Raw genomic sequence first — 15,812 nt, 5'->3', positions numbered from 1 at the left:
ATTTTAGTCCAAATACTTCAAAGCATCAACAGCTTGCTAATAATCTCACATTCCTCTCCACCCGAACATTTTCTTATGAGCACTAATGCTGAATAAAAGGTAAAGATTAAGATTCAAGTTTAAAGCCTGTTTAATAATGTATTATAGACAAGGAAAAGGTTCTTTGAAATGTCTCCTTTTCACCCCTCCCCTCGCATCCTGTCTTACAAAAGTGAACTTTGTTCATATGATATGAGAGTACTAAGACTCAGTGAACAGAACTATGTTTCCCTCCATTTCATTTTGGCAAATGAAATGCTAGCCAAGGAAGAATGCTCCCAGGGTCTCCAGTTTGCAAAGCCTTTCACTCTGCCTTTGTTCTCTTCCATCTGACCAATTGTTTGGTACAGAGATAGCAGCAGGAGTCAGGCGAGCACTCTTTCCTAAACATTTGAGACATAGAAAAACAGATTTTCAACTCGGGGTATAAAACAAAAGCAAACAAAACCTTGTTTGTTTGTTTGTTTGTTTTTCATAAAAGGATATGGTGTACAACAGGGTACGGATTCAGGGCGTCACCCATAGAAGAATCTTATGCTTATGAAGTCATCCCTAATTACAGCGTTTGACTAACAATACAGCAATTATGAAACCACTCCACTGCCTCATGTAACTATACAGAAACCTTGGACACAAATCCTTGCTGAGACTGGTTTACCTAAAACTACCTGAAACTATTACTCAAAATTTGAAGGCTGTTCGAGGTTGGGAATGGGGGGGGGGCGGGAGGAGGGTCCTGATCCCTTTTCCTCAAGTACTCAACAGTGGACTTACTAGTGTGTGTCATTCTGTGCCATGGTACAGTCAGGAGGAAAGGGTGGCACTTTCGGGAACTCCTTTGTGGGTAATCAGTTTGGATTAGGAATTCTATATTGTTTTTTTTTTCCCTCTTGGAACTGGACTGGCCAAATAAAGGATAAAACCGGGACAGAGCTGGGTTTGTAGCTCAGCATTAGAGACCCTGTCTACCAAGTTCCCTGAGTTTCATTTCCAGCACAGCAGAAAACAAAGAAACTGATCAACAACCCTAGTAACTCACAGGATATTTACCATAGACTTCATTGACAGCCACTAGTAAACTTTGTACAAATGGAATTGGGAAAATGTTGATTAAAGATTGTCCAGTGTATGACTTAAAACTCCCTATAGAGAAAGCAATAAAGAGGGGAAGAAAACATGGAAGAATGTATTATTTTGCTAGAAATGAGGAGGAAACCACAAAGATGTAGCCAGCATTGTGGACAAGCAATTCTAGAGCAAGCAACAAAAAAGGGGATATTGCTTGTCACCTTCTTCCATTCAAAGCACGCAGTGCTTTGGAACACCCACACTTCACATTCCTACCTGTACCAACAGAAACTGCCACCCTGCCTCCTCCTCAAGTTAGGTAAGTAAGTCAACAGTGCCAGTCTCTAGGTTGGATGGGTGTGTGCCACTCTGTGGGCTAAAGCTCACCATCTCTTCCTGTGATTACTCAAACTCCAGTGCCATATTTTCTAATGACTTTGGCAGATTCCAATCTGAGTGTCTAACACATTCACTCATGACTCATCTAAGCTCACCAAGCCTTCACTGAAGGCTTAATATATACTAGGCCATGTGTTCAGTGCCACAAATACACAAGATTAGGATCCCAAAGTCTCTGTTCTCTAGAACTAGAGTCTATTGTTCAGTACAGGGAAACAGCAAATCATCCTAGAGCTATCAGTCATTTGCACTGCATGGTAGGTGTCAACCAATATTTCCATGGATGTGGTAAGACCTTTGTCTTAAAGACTGGAGACCTGTTCCAGGCCTAGGCCTCAGAAAGAGAAGGTGCTATCTGGAGCTGGAGAAATACAGGACATCTTGGGTTTTTAGTCCAGGGTTGGAAGGTCAGAGTCTAGCTGGGACCTGACCAAAGGAGGCAAAGGTCTGCAAGAGTCACTCAATTCGACCACACTGCAATCTCCTCCCCTCCCTTTTCTCAGTACTATGACTCAAATCCAGGGCCTGAGGCATGTTAGGCAGGTGCTTTCTTCAGTCACATCCCTGGCCTCATTCCTTTCCCTCACTAACTCTCGTTTCTGATATACCAGGCTTCACATCCAACTTCTCCATTTTTTTTTCGTAGTCTCCAAGCAAATACATCCGAGACACTGGTTGCACACAAAGTTTGTTCCCTTTAGGTGAGACAGTCATTAAACTTCCTGGATTCTCTCTCACAAAATTTGAGATTTTCTTCCATCATGTCCCTTTAGGGTCTCACGTTTGATAAATTCTAGAAGTTTCAGTAGTCTCTCCCTAAGATCTTGATATATATATATATATATAAAACTCAGGCTAGCTATGAATTTGCCATCTTCCAATCTCTGTCTCTGTGGTGCTTTAATTACCAGCATGCACCACCATGCCCAATTAACATTTCCTTATTCATAGAAAATATAGTTACTCCAAGAATAGCATTTAATACTCTTATCAAATCTCTTAGATGAAAATATCCATATCTCATTGATCACTATCACATCTCATTGGCATCCACCCAACCTGTATCACAGTGCCTGAAGCGTAGGTAATAACAACTTATGTGAAGTATCAGCACGTCCTTCTAAGTTTCTATTTTAGCCACTCATAATTTCAGAGGACATATTTACCATGGGGTAATCTACTTGCTTCATATGTAAAATGGAAGTTACTTCTCAGAAAATATAACCTTGGAAATATTACTGTTGATATTAAAAATTATTTCTTTTTTGGTGTGTGTGATTCATACTTAACAGAGCAACTGAATTTAGAGAAGTCATTTCAAAGTCGCATAGTTAGAAAGAGATGAACCAAGTCTCAAACCCCAGACCTTTTTAAACAGTCAATATTCCCAATCACTTTCTGCTGAAATCTTAACAACTTACTGAATGAACTTACTTCCCCAAGAGTCAGTAGGGTAGATATAGAACATATTCATTACTGTATGCCTTAGACACCGTGCATTCAGATTTTCTTTCCAATTAAAAATGGCCCACCACTAGCATCTACAACCAGTTGATCATGCCTGATCCCCAAATTTGGTAAGCTATAATTGCTTGTACCTGCATTAAGTGTGTACCACTTGCCTGATATTTCAGGATTCCCACCACTTACACCAACCTTCTGCACCAAGGTTTGCACTTTGATTTCTGTCTCTTTTGAGACAAGGTGTGTAGCCCTTGCTGGTCTGGAAATAGGAATCTTCCCTCCTAAACTTCCCTCCTGCTGAGACTGCAGGTTTTCTCCCCATGCCCCAGCTTTGAAAAAGCCTTTGGATTCTGAGCTTTCCTTCGGACCCTACCCTCCCTGTTAATGTCTACAGCATCACACTGGATTGACTTTCTCCTTTTCCTCTGAAGACTTCTTCCCTCTACATCTACTGTTCAATCTCTCTGCTTTCCCTTTCTTCTCTACTACATTACTGTCAACCTCGAAGGGTCTACTGAAGTCTCTTTATTTTTAATTTAAATTAAATTTTTTGGGTTTTTGGTTTTTTTTTGTTTTTTTTTTTTTGGTTTTTTTGGATTTGGTTTTCTTGAGACAGTGTTTCTCTGTATAGCCCTGGCTGTCCTATAGCTCACTCTGTAGACCAGGGTGGCCTTGAACTCAGAAATCTGCCTGCCTCTGCCTCCCAGAGTGCTGGGATTACAGGCGTGTGCCACCACTGCCCGGCTTAAATTTTTATTCACTCACTTTACATCCTGCTCACTGTCCCTTCCCAGTTCCCCCTACCACAACCCTTCCTCCAACTCTACCCTTTCTTCTCTGAGACAGTAGGTACCCCCTAGATATCCCCCCATCCTGGCACTTCTAGTCTCTGTGAGGCTAGGTGCTTCCTCTCCCACTGAGAAGAGTCTTCTTGAGAAGCCTGATGCCCAGTGCTCTACCTCCTTCTGATTATTCTCTTCAGTTCAGCACAGATTTTAGCACTCTGTCACAAAGCTTAGAAATAACCTTGTGTTCATGTAAACATAACCACTCAGTCATACAGTTGCTTTTGAGTATAGAATTCTTTCTCTTTCAGAACTTTTCTCCTTGAAGCAAACTTTTGTGGAATCTTGGTAAAGAATCTACACTGGGCTGGGGAGATGTCTCAGAAGTTAAAAGCACTGACTGCTCTTCCAGAGGTTCTGAGTTCAATTCCCAACAACCACATTGTAGCTCACAACCTTCTGTAATGGGATCTGATGCCCTCTTCTGGAGTGTTTGACAGCTACAGTGTACTCCTATAAATTAAATAAATCTTAAAAAAGAATCTATACATCACTTCTTTCTGTGTTCTCTGTCTGCCTGTCTGTCTGTCTCTGCCTGTCTGTCTGTCTCTGTCTGTCTGTCTCTGTCTCTCTCTCTCTCTCTGTCTCTCTCTCTCTCTCTCTCTCAGACAGTTTTTTTTTTCTGTTTAACTCTGGCTAATATGGAAAACTAACTCTATAGACCAGGCTGGACTTGAACACAGAGATCCACCTGATCTACCTGCCTTTGCTTCTTGAGGGCTCCTCCAAGCCTGGCCCTACATAGCATTTTCATTCAATGCTTTCAAAGTCAAAAGGAAGCAGTCAAATCCCAGATGTCCTCACACTTCTTTTATGCTCCTAGTTCTGAAGTGCAGAAAGATATCGCGACTGTTTTATTTATTTTTTGACAATTCACTAACCATAGCACATCAGCATTTGTAATACTTGTGTATTTGGGGATGAGAAGACGGTTCCGTGGGTAGAGAGAGAGCTTGCATGTAAGCCCAAGGACATAAGTGCAAACAACCAGAACCTGCGGGAAGCTAGGCACAGTAGCAGCCATCTAAAATACCAGTGATCCAAAAGCATTAAGGGGTGCACAGAAGAATCCCCAGAAGCTCTGAGGCCAGCTAGTCTGGTGTATCTAATGGCAAAAGTGGAGTAACCCTGCCTCCCAGGAGGTGGACAGAGAGGTAGTCCTCCAACCATCACATGTTAACAAGGGTGCATTAGCACATATGCATATAAACACAGATTGTTTGGGTCTTCTGGGTCTTTTTTCCCTTTTGTTTTCTATTAATTTATACTAGACTTCATCTTAGTCAGGGTTCTCTAGAGCCACAGAACATATGGGCAGTTTCTATATAGTAAGGGAATTTGTGGATGATTTACAGTCTGTAGTCCAACTCCGCAACAATGGTCAGCAGCAGCTGTGAATGGAAATACAAGGATATAGCAGTTGCTCAGTCCCCCAAGGCAAGCAGGCGAAGAAGAGAGTGAATCTTCCTTCTTCCAATGCCCTTATATAGGTCTCCAGCAGCGGGTGTAGTCCAGATTAAAGGTGTGTGCCACCACTCCTTTAATCCCAGATGACCTTGAACTCAGAGATCTCCCTGTCTTAATCTCCCGGAATTCAAAGCCCTAGCTTCAAGATCTTGTGTCAAGATCCAGGTCACAAACTTTTATCTGTCAGCCTCTAGATTAGGATAACAGGTGAGCCTTCCAATTCTGGATTCTAGTTCATTCCAGATATAGTCAAGTTGACAACCAGAAATAGCTGCTACAGTCTTATTATGACATTTTTGCACACATATTTTTTTAATCATACTTGCTTATTGTTTTCAGACAAGGTGTCATTTAGTCCAAGCTAGCTTGGATTTTTACTATATAACCAAGTATAAATTTAATCTTCTGGCTCATCTGTCCCTATGCTGGATTATAGGTGTGCACCAAGATACTTGCTTTATGTGATGCTGAGAACCAAACCCAGGGGGCTGTGCATGTTATCAACTGAGCTACATCTCTTTCAAGTCCCTCTCTAACTGCTTGTTTGCTTTTTCTGTCTAGACTGGGCTGGTCTGGAACTCACAAATATTCAAATGCCTCAACTTCTATGTGTTTGGATTGAAGGTGTTTACCACCACACCTGGTCTTGCCACTTGTTTGTTATAGTCAGTGCCCAGTTGTTTTTTTTTGTACTCAATATGAACAACAACAACAACAAATTATGAAAAGAATATTCAACTATACAATACTTGATTTAGCACAGTTATTTTTCAGGCCTACATCCTCTGCTAATTATGTTTGCCGTTTCAGCCACACATTGTAAGACTAAAGCAGAGAACATCTTTAGATATTCCTCACAAAACCAACAGCATTTGAGTTTCCGGTATAGCTACCTAGGTTATTTGGGTTATACAGAATTAGAATCTGGGGAAAAAAAAATAAAAAAAAAATAAATAAAAAAAAACACTGGTTGAAAGAATCTGGATATATGGAGCAAATATCCTTGGTTCGACACCCATGGAAGGCAGAGGACATTGTTTCCCCTTGCGGGTGGAGTTAGAGGTGCTTGGGAGCTGCCTAATGTGAGTGCCTGAAATGGAACTTAAGTCCTCTGCAAGAGCAGTATGTGTTCTTAACTATGGAATCACCTTTCCAGCCCCACTTCTTGGTGTCACTCTGGTTAAATAGCATAGGTTTGGCTTGGTGGAGTTCAAAGATTCTCCTAAGGTAATTTGAAAAGTCTTATTACTTGGGACTGGAGATATGACTCAGCAGTTAAGAAAGCTGGTTGATTTTGTAAATTGTTGCTGAACACTTCCTTGACCCTTTGCTCTGTCCCACAAACGTGTTTTCTTTAAGTATAATTTTAACTTGGATATATAACAAAACCTTTAACTCAAACATCCATCTTCTCAGAAATGTAGAGATGTTGCTCTCCTTTGCATGTGCTGCCTCCTGATCCCTGCAGATACACAAATGACCTTTAAATGTTTCTGAGAAGAATAAAGGAGCAGAGATTTTTTTAAAAAAAATTCATATATAGATTTAACCTATGCCATCTTTGCCCACTTTCTAATCCTTTAATACTGGCAATCAGTTATACCATCCTAAATTTTTGTGGTTTTTAATTTGTTTGTTTTTTGTTTTGAGATAAGGACTCTCATGTGCTCTATCTAGGCTGGCCTCAAACTCCAGATTCTCTTGCCCCTGCTTCCCAAATTCTGTGATTTCAGATATAGACTACTGTGCCCAATCCTCAAGTGACTTTAAAGGAGATGCATCACACGATCACACTTGTTAGCCAGTAACCCCCTCCCTAAATCCCACAGTGTGGTGACTACCTTCTGCCTTTTCTGTCTCTTACACTCATTCCAGATTACTTGAAAACAGAAGATATCACACACTTGATTTTGTATCTTGGCTCACAAGAACACACCAAAACCTGGCTGAATAAATAAGCATTGATGGGAGCGAGCAGACCTACTCTCAGGAAGTTAGTCTATCTACTCATCTCAGATGGGTTTCCAAAATGCATAGTCTTGAGCTGAGCATGCTGATACCAATAATTACAGAACTTGGGAGTGTGAGGCAGGAGGATTGTGAGTCCCTGGGCTACACAAAAGTTCAAAGACATGGATAGGCTATATAAAGAAACCCTGTCTAATAAAAAGTAAACAAAAGCACCCCAAAGAAGCAATGCCAAGCTAGGGAGATTCAGAGTATAGGTTAGTGGTAGTGTTTCCCTAGCATGAACAGTATGAGGGGTTCAGTCCTCACAGTTCTCAGGGCCAATAGATAAATGAATAAATGACCAAATAAACACAGTTGCAAGCATTATTAAAGAAAACTTTGGAAAAAAAACCCCTGAGAACACAACAAAGTCACATTCTTTATATGCAACTGGCCTGTGATCACGTTTTACTTATTTACTCTGGTTTCACACTTGGAGCTACTACAGAACTCTTCAAGAGGTTTGCAACCTATGATGTGAATGTAACTGAAAGTCAAACAGAAAGAGGTTTAGAAACAGTTCTTGATGCCTTTTGGCACACACACATCACATTTCACCTTTATAATATGACATAGGCATGGATCGTGTTTTGACAGGCTTGCCATTCACAGGTTAAACTGAATAGATGTACCTAGTTATACAATTACCTAATTATGTCAAGTTGTGTGCTATGAACATTCTCAATATATAAAATATGAGAAACAATATAATCACCATCCACAAGAGCAGCATATACTCCATTTCCCTGGGTTTACCAAACAGATGTGCCCACTTTTTCTTCATTCCCTCCTGTTCCTCTTTGACCTACCACTCTAACTGGAATTGTTTCCAAGCTAACACCAGAGATCCCATAATTTCACTAAAATATATCAAGTAAGAAACAAATATGTCTTCTGAAAATATTTGCAGTCTATTCTAGAATAATATAAGCTAGATTCTAATTGATCTTTTTCAGTACCAGTATGTATGAGTCACTCAAATCCCGAAGGGTGCTCAACTCTGTGTCATTTCCTCGAGGAATATCAAATACTTCCATTTTAAGTAAAAGTTTCCTTTCCCCCTTGGTTCTTAATAAACACAGATAAGATCTAAAAGCACTGGCTATTTAAAAATAAGTCACTAACTCTTCCAATAATAGCAGTGTTCTACTTAACTTACATTGAAGACATTCTTTAAATGCTTGATACCCAAAAATTTTATAGATTTTTTAATGCAAGTCATAATAATGATTTAAATAGGTTCAACTCAAAAGAAAGACTCAACCAAGAGGGAGGAAAAGGACAGAGGAAATGATGTTATACTATAATCTCAAAAATTAAAAATAATTAAAAGACTCAACTCATATTACCCCTTTCTTACTCTGGACACCGATTTCTTAGACTGAAATAATGTGCACCTCTTTTGAAAGCTTTCATTCACTTTTGTGTTTTCTCAGCACTTAGAGGTTGCATCTCCTACCCATATTCTGTGTAAAAATAACGCTGCTGCGCATGAAATGAATTTCCCTTCATCCCTGAGGGGTGTTCAGCTTCCTGAGCTGTAAAAAGTACCATATTTGATAAGTCAAGATTGATCTTCAGGGACGTGTGTGAAGTATACATGTGCTAGCAAGAATCAGAACAGTTAACATTTCAAATCAAAACAAAAAAGACTGCTAAGGATTATCAGAAGTCACTAAATACACAGTTCCAGCTCTCTCTTTCAGCTTAGCAGAGAATCTATTTGTCACTAAAGTGTCTGCTTCAGAATCATGTATCTTACCAATTCAAATATTCTCCCTGTACTGAAAAGACTAGAGTTAATATTTCATACTACGTAGATGATGCTTACTTAGCTCAGAGTTAAGATCATTCTATAAGTAGCTATACTTCCTTTTGTCAGAAACTTCGAGACGTTAAGACTTTTAAGCTCCTCTTCTGTGTATGATTGAAAAGCCTGCTAGCAAGATGAACACTGCTTTGGGACAAGGAAAAAAACATCTAAATCATGTGTGTTGTGAACTGTAAATGCTGGGACAACTGTTTTACATAAGCCACTTTGTAAGAGCAGAGATACTTATCTAATTGTGACATGTTCTAGCGTGACGAGCTTTGTTAGAGAACTTAAAAAAAAATCCTTTAACAAGAACCAAAGGCATTTGAAATCCTGTCTCTTCTCCCTTCCACTCGAAATGCCACAGATAATAATTTCTATCAATTAACTTTGAGGTATCTAACTTGACAAGTGAAGATTATGTAAGTAAGACTTCAAACCCATTTCTAAAAAGAGAAAACAAAGCCCCTAGAACATTCCCAGCATTGAAGAAGAGAAAAATCACCAGAATAGAGAACACAGAAAAGCTTAACTGCTTAATTTAAAAAAAAAATGTCTTACAACAAATCTGACTTATCCTTAAACAATCAAGATTTTAAAAGTGATTCCAAAGGTCTACCTAAACAGAAAGTAAGAACTTCGCGTTTTTAAACAGTCAAGCTAGGCTTAAATATCCAGTAACCCACAAAGTTAGCACGGACAAAAACAAAATTAAAATAGTTACCCTTCTGACCGGAGCGAACCTGTTTCTTTTCTTGAAGCACTAAGAGGACTGTCTCCCACGCCCAGAACGTGAAATCTGGAAACCCAACATTCTTCTTACAACTGCATCTTTAAAGAGCAAGTCACAACACTTCCTGCTAACAAATGAACACCCTGACAAAGGAATGATACAATACTTACGAATCTCCTTCCTGGCTGCCTGGCTGCCTTGCAGTCCTTTGCCAGAGGTTGAATAAATTCGAACTGAAGCACAACCTTGAGAGAAAACTTTTATGCTTTCAAGCTTTCGTTTTTGGCTCCACTTTTAAAACCAGAGAGGGAACCAAGGGAACTTCAAGTTGCTTCAGGTCAAATAGCTACAACCCATATACCTATTTAGAGTTTGAGCAGTAGCCAAGTAACCTGCTTATTTTAGAACACAAAGAACAGCTTCTCCCCAGTGTCCAAGCCACTCATGCACCTCAAGTACATTACTTGGAAAGGCAAATTAACTATCCCAGGACGCTTATGTTTTCTATTATTCATTTCAGTCCACATACAACATTTATACTCCAGATTCTAACTGGAGCAGCACACTTATTTCTCTTTGGTTTCTGTTGGAAGAGCAAGCTCTGACACCAGCACAATATGCCAAACTGTTCTGTGAAAAAGGCAGTGCCACCTTAGAAAGCACTCAAGGGTCAGACTGGGTGTCCGTTCCTCACAGCTCCACAGTTTAATAGGTTTATGTGTTCTTGAGCCAGTTGTTTTATCTCTTCAGCCTGGCTTTCCCAGCCAGGATGACGACGACCACAAGCATTTTGGGTTGAAGCTGGGGCTGGGGCTCAGACACAGTGCTGGCCCAGTATGCAAGAGGTCCTAAGGTTCCATCCCTCCCACTGTCAATAGTAGTAATGATATGCAATACTCACTGGGCATAATGGCATATGCCTTTAATCTGAGCACTGGGGTTACAGATGCATGAGGTTCTCTGTGATTTTGAAGCCAGCCTGGTCTACAGAATGAGTTCCAGGACAGCCAGGGATACACAGAGAAACTCAGAACTGGCCTCGAACTCAGAAATCCGCCTGCCTCTGCCTCCCAAGTGCTGGATTAAAGGTGCATGCCATCCCTGCCTGGGTACTACTTTCTTTTTTTAAAAAAAATATTTATTTTATGTATGTGTGCACACTGCCGCTGTTTTCAGACACACCAGAAGAGGGCATCAGATCCCATTACAGATGCTTGTGAGCCACCACGTGGTTGCTGGGAATTGATCTCAGGACCTGTGGAAGAGCAGTTGGTGCTCTTAACCACTGAGGCATCGCTCCAGCCCTACTTTTTTTTTTTATATAGTGTAGAACATTTTTAATGATTTTGTATATGCCATAAATACAGTTGTCGACAGATGCTCTTATTAAAACCCTTCTTCCCTATTCTAGTAACTGTATCACTGAATGGCTAGATAAAAGAAAAGCAAAAGCAAAAAACAAACCAATGCACATCAAACAAACAAACATATAAACAACCCCCCCAAAGCCAAAAGCAAAGCAAACATTAGCTCTGACCATTTCTATAGAGTCAGTGTACATTAATAACCTGAGAAGAATGGAATGGCAGCACAGGAGCAGAAGAAGGCACAGTCTTGAAGTATTTGTGACCCTTATCAAATCACTTAGCCTCTCTGGGGTCCACATGCCTATCTGTAAAAATGGAACTAATTCCACGTATCTTTTAAAGGCTGCTAGGGAAGGTGGAAGTATAGGACAGGGTCAGCGTCCAGTATGGTGTTCAGTAAGTGGCGGGTAGTATTGTAACCTGCCTGGATACTTCCTGCTTACTAACATTTCCTCTGTCTAAAATATGAGGACATAAAATGAGATAACATGCTCTGAAACTTTGCGAAGAAAATAAAACAAGGTGATGAGTCTTATATAACCCCACTAAGTTCTCAGTGCACAGATGTGACTCACAGAGCATTCACTTGTAAAGAGGAAGCATCACTGGGTAGTCTTCATTAAGAAGCAATGCTCGCTCGGGCCTCCTCCCTTCCCCTTGCCAACCAATACTGGATTACACTTCATTGCCTTAATGGACATGTTTCAATGTGTTACAGCAATCATCAAAGTCCATATGAAATAGCCCCCCCCCCAAAAGCAATACAATGTAGAAAAGACAGGATCTACTAGGAGAAGCCAGGGTGTGTATATATATATATATATATATTAATTGCTGACTCCGTATATGAATTTCTCAACATTTTCAAATTCTCCATTTGCAAAACAATCCTAGCACCTTCTCCCTGGAGGTTTTCAGGGTAGATAATAGTTTTGGAGAACCTACGAATCTCCTGGTACTAACTGGAAGGCAGAAACCTATGGAGGTGTTATCCTGTATCTTGTAGGTAAAGAGCACTGGAACAGAGGCAACCACCTCAGGTAAGGAGATGGCAGTGCTGGGCCAGAGATGCTGTAGTTTCCCAGCAGGAGGTGTTCTTCAGCCACACCTGTTGCCTCAAACCCCTCAGGTAGGTCTGTCCCAAGTGCTATATAACCAACTTTTCAGATGTACATCATCTTCCTTGAGTAAACTAAGGTTTTAAACTAACAATTGTGCAGCTCAAGAAGACACTTTTCTTTCTTATTTATAGATAATTCTAACAGGCTACTTAGAAAGTTGGTCCTTGCCAGGTAGTTGTGGTGCAGGCTTTTAATCCCAGCACTCAGGAGGCAGAGGGAGGTGGAAGCCTGAGATCAGGGCCAGCCTGATCTATAGAGTGAGTTCCAGGATAGCTACACAGTGAAACTCTGTCTTAGCAAAACAATCAAACAAAAATGTATCCCTGACTTCTTTGGCCATATGTAAATGTGTGTGTGTGTGTGTGTGTGTGTGTGTTTTCAGATTTTCAAACTCAAATGCTACTAATCTGTCTCCTACGAAGCATTCAAGAGTTCCTCGGTTTTATTCTCCAGCACTAGAAAAACAAAAACCCAAAACGGAAAATCCAAACAAAAACCTCTCAACACCACACGTTTCCATGTACACTCAAGGCTTTTTGCTTTTTCTTTTTAATTTTTTGGTCCTTGGTTCATGTTGTAAACTTCTTTTTCACTCAGCACCTGAATAGGGTGGTATAGGAAGGGCTGAGCAGCGACACTGTGTCTATGCATGTGCCCGGGCCTGTGACTGTGTGGCTAGAACCTGTTTTTACTATGGCTAATGAAAACTGCCTTGGGAATAGAAGCAGGCAATAGAATGAAAATGCGTTTCATATTCCAGTCTCAATACATCAGGATTGAATGCAAAGCCGATGGAAAACACGTGCAAATTGCCTTTTAGATCTTACAATCAAAACAATAAGGTTCACACACACCCTTGAGGGCGGAAAGAAAAAAAAAATCCAGAGGCACACCCATTAACGTCACAGGGGAGTGTAGCTAGAATCCAAATCTAGAGCGTATTTTTAAGAGTGCTTCCAACTTTCGGTCAAACATCATACTCCCCACCACACCCATGGCCACGCCCATTCTTTCCTTGTCTCACAGGTACCTTGGAGGCCTCTCCTACTGTGCTTAATGACACACCTCAATAGAATGATCTAATTTCCTTTCAAGAAACAAGATATTACCCATTTTTTTTAAATTTAAAAAATAATAGCACAGTGAGTGAAACATTCATGAACAGAGGTCTAACATATAAAACAGGTGCCAGTATAAGACACAGGAGTCTAGTAAAGCTAATGCAATTTTTGAACCACATTGGAACATGCCAAGGTCAACAATGCATCCTAGAAGCAGCAGCACTGGCTAGACAACCTTCCTATTGCACACAGGTCAGTTTTAACAATCAACTAGATCTGTTTTCAGGGATACTTTTTTTCCCTCCCTCTCACCCCAGATGGAATCTGGGGCCTTGTGCCTTCCACACAAATGATTTACACGGAGCTGTACAAGGTGCTATAATTATTTTTTCATATTTGGAGGAAAAAAATCAAGGCACAAGCACATATTAAGTTCAGCATCCTGAGATCGCAAACATTAACAGTCCACCTTCATAAGCACAAGATTCCCCAATAAGTAGCCCTTCCTTATCCTGATGCACTTTATTTTCTACTGACTTGACCATAGATAGCATTGGAATTTGGAATGTAAACACTTTACATTGCTTCCATATCTGGTTAGCCGTAAGGCATATGATAGGATGTTATAAGATAAATAAAGCCAACTAGGTGGTCCTGGTCTCTAATCAGCTCTTGAGGGAGGTTGAGGCATAAAGATGGCAAATTCAAGGCCTGCATATGATATGGACTAATTGCAAGGGCAGCTTCAGTAACTTATTGAAGACCTTGTCTCAAACACCTCTCTTCTTAGAAAGAGAGAAGCTGACTAGAACAGAAATAGGCCGTAGGTTCAATCCCCAGTATTACACAAGGTCTATACACAAAAAAACAAAACAAAACAAACAAAACAAAATAAAAAGACAAAGATAAAACAATCTGTATGTGGTGGCAAATGCCTACATATCTAGTTACTGAGGATGAAGTTAGGCATGTGGGCATTGAGGGGCAATGAGGCATGAGGATCACAGGGTTGTGCCAGCCTGGATAATATCATCGTGTCTCAAAATAAAGTGTTTGAGGGGGCTGGTGAGATGGTTCAGTAGTTAAGAGCATTTCCTGCTCTTCCTGGGAACTGTTTCAGTTCTCAACACCCATGTAGGGCTCTAACTCTTGGGAATCCAGTGCCTTCTTGGGGGCTCTCACCTGTGCACACACACAAATACATACACACACACAAACATGCACACATTTATTTTGTAATTGAAGATAATTTTATCTGTGCAGCTACAACAATAGTCATTTGAAAACTATTTCTCTTTTCACTCATATCTCCAGTAGAATGTAACAGATGGTGGCATAAACTATGCAAATACTTCAAGCATTCTGATGATTGCATACATATCTTTCCCTCTCTCCGTTCAATGTTTACTTAATCCATTTTTCTATCTAGTGCACAGGAAATAGTGATCTGGCCAATTATATTTAACATTTTAAAGTATTAGGGTGTGCCTATAACACCACTATGCTCAGTTCATATCTAGGCTCGCCCAATAAATAGGAAATACACTGAATTTTTCCCAACTAATATAAATCAGTTTACTGCATCCATGCCTTCAGATTCCTACTTAGTTATGTAGATACACAAATCTTTTCAAAAAGCAACTAAAGAAGGCTGAGAGTGGGGGGCATATTCTATCTTATCTCCAGTGGTCAGCCCTGAAATCATATACATACAACATTATACAGAACAATCAGGTCTATTTATATATTAGGAAATAGGAGCAGAAACTGAAGGAAGGCTAGTTAGAGATTGCCCCATCTGCGGATTCATCCCATATACAGTTACCAAACCCAGACACTATTGTGAATGCCAACAACTGCTTGCTGACAGGAGCTTGATGTAGCTGTCACCTGAGAGGCCCTGCCAGTGCCTGACAAATACAGAGGTGGATGCTCTCAGCAAACCATTGGACTGAGCACAGGGTCCCCAATGGAGGAACAATGGAGGAGCTAGAGACAGGACCCAAGGACCTGAAGGGGTTTGCAGCCCCATAGGAGGAACAACAATATCAACAAACCAGACCCTCCGCAGAGTTCCCAGGGACTAAACCATCAACCAAAGAGTACACATGGAGGGACCCATGACTCCAATTGGATATGTAGCAGAGGATGGCCTTTTCAGACATCAAAGGGAGGAGAGGCCCTTGGTCCTGTGATGGCTCACTTCCCCAGTGTAGGGGAATGGCAGGCCAGGAAAGTGCGGTGGGTTTGGTAGGCTGGGGGAGGGATGATGGGATAGGGGATTTGGGGAGGGTAACAAGGAAAGGGGATAATATTTGAAATGTAAATAAAGAAAATATCTAATAAAAAAGAAATAGATACATAGCAATAACAACAATTGAGAAAACAATTGTCATGAATTTGAGAGTAAGACAGGTACATTGGA

General features: G+C 40.5%; 1 protein-coding gene across 5 annotated transcripts in view; it reads right to left on the bottom strand.

Moving 5' to 3' along the window:
- Pls3 (plastin 3) overlaps positions 1-15,812 on the bottom strand; it is an 87,343-nt gene that overhangs the window by 42,678 nt on the left and 28,853 nt on the right. The window contains exon 2 of one of the 5 annotated variants that reach the window (XM_052171233.1): positions 5,169-5,206. The exons of 2 other annotated variants lie outside the window; for them this stretch is intronic. The gene's annotated coding sequence lies outside the window, so the exon portion shown is untranslated. Of the gene's footprint in view, positions 1-5,168; positions 5,207-9,829; positions 9,937-10,008; positions 10,071-15,812 lie in introns of those variants that run through there. 2 more of the 5 variants (XM_052171234.1, XM_052171232.1) reach the window with 2 other exon arrangements.

Source organism: Apodemus sylvaticus, chromosome X (assembly GCF_947179515.1).
Source record: "Apodemus sylvaticus chromosome X, mApoSyl1.1, whole genome shotgun sequence".
NCBI classification, from domain to species: domain Eukaryota; kingdom Metazoa; phylum Chordata; class Mammalia; order Rodentia; family Muridae; genus Apodemus; species Apodemus sylvaticus.
The sequence above is the reverse complement of the archived record's forward strand: the minus strand, read 5'-3'. Positions and strand labels throughout refer to the sequence as shown.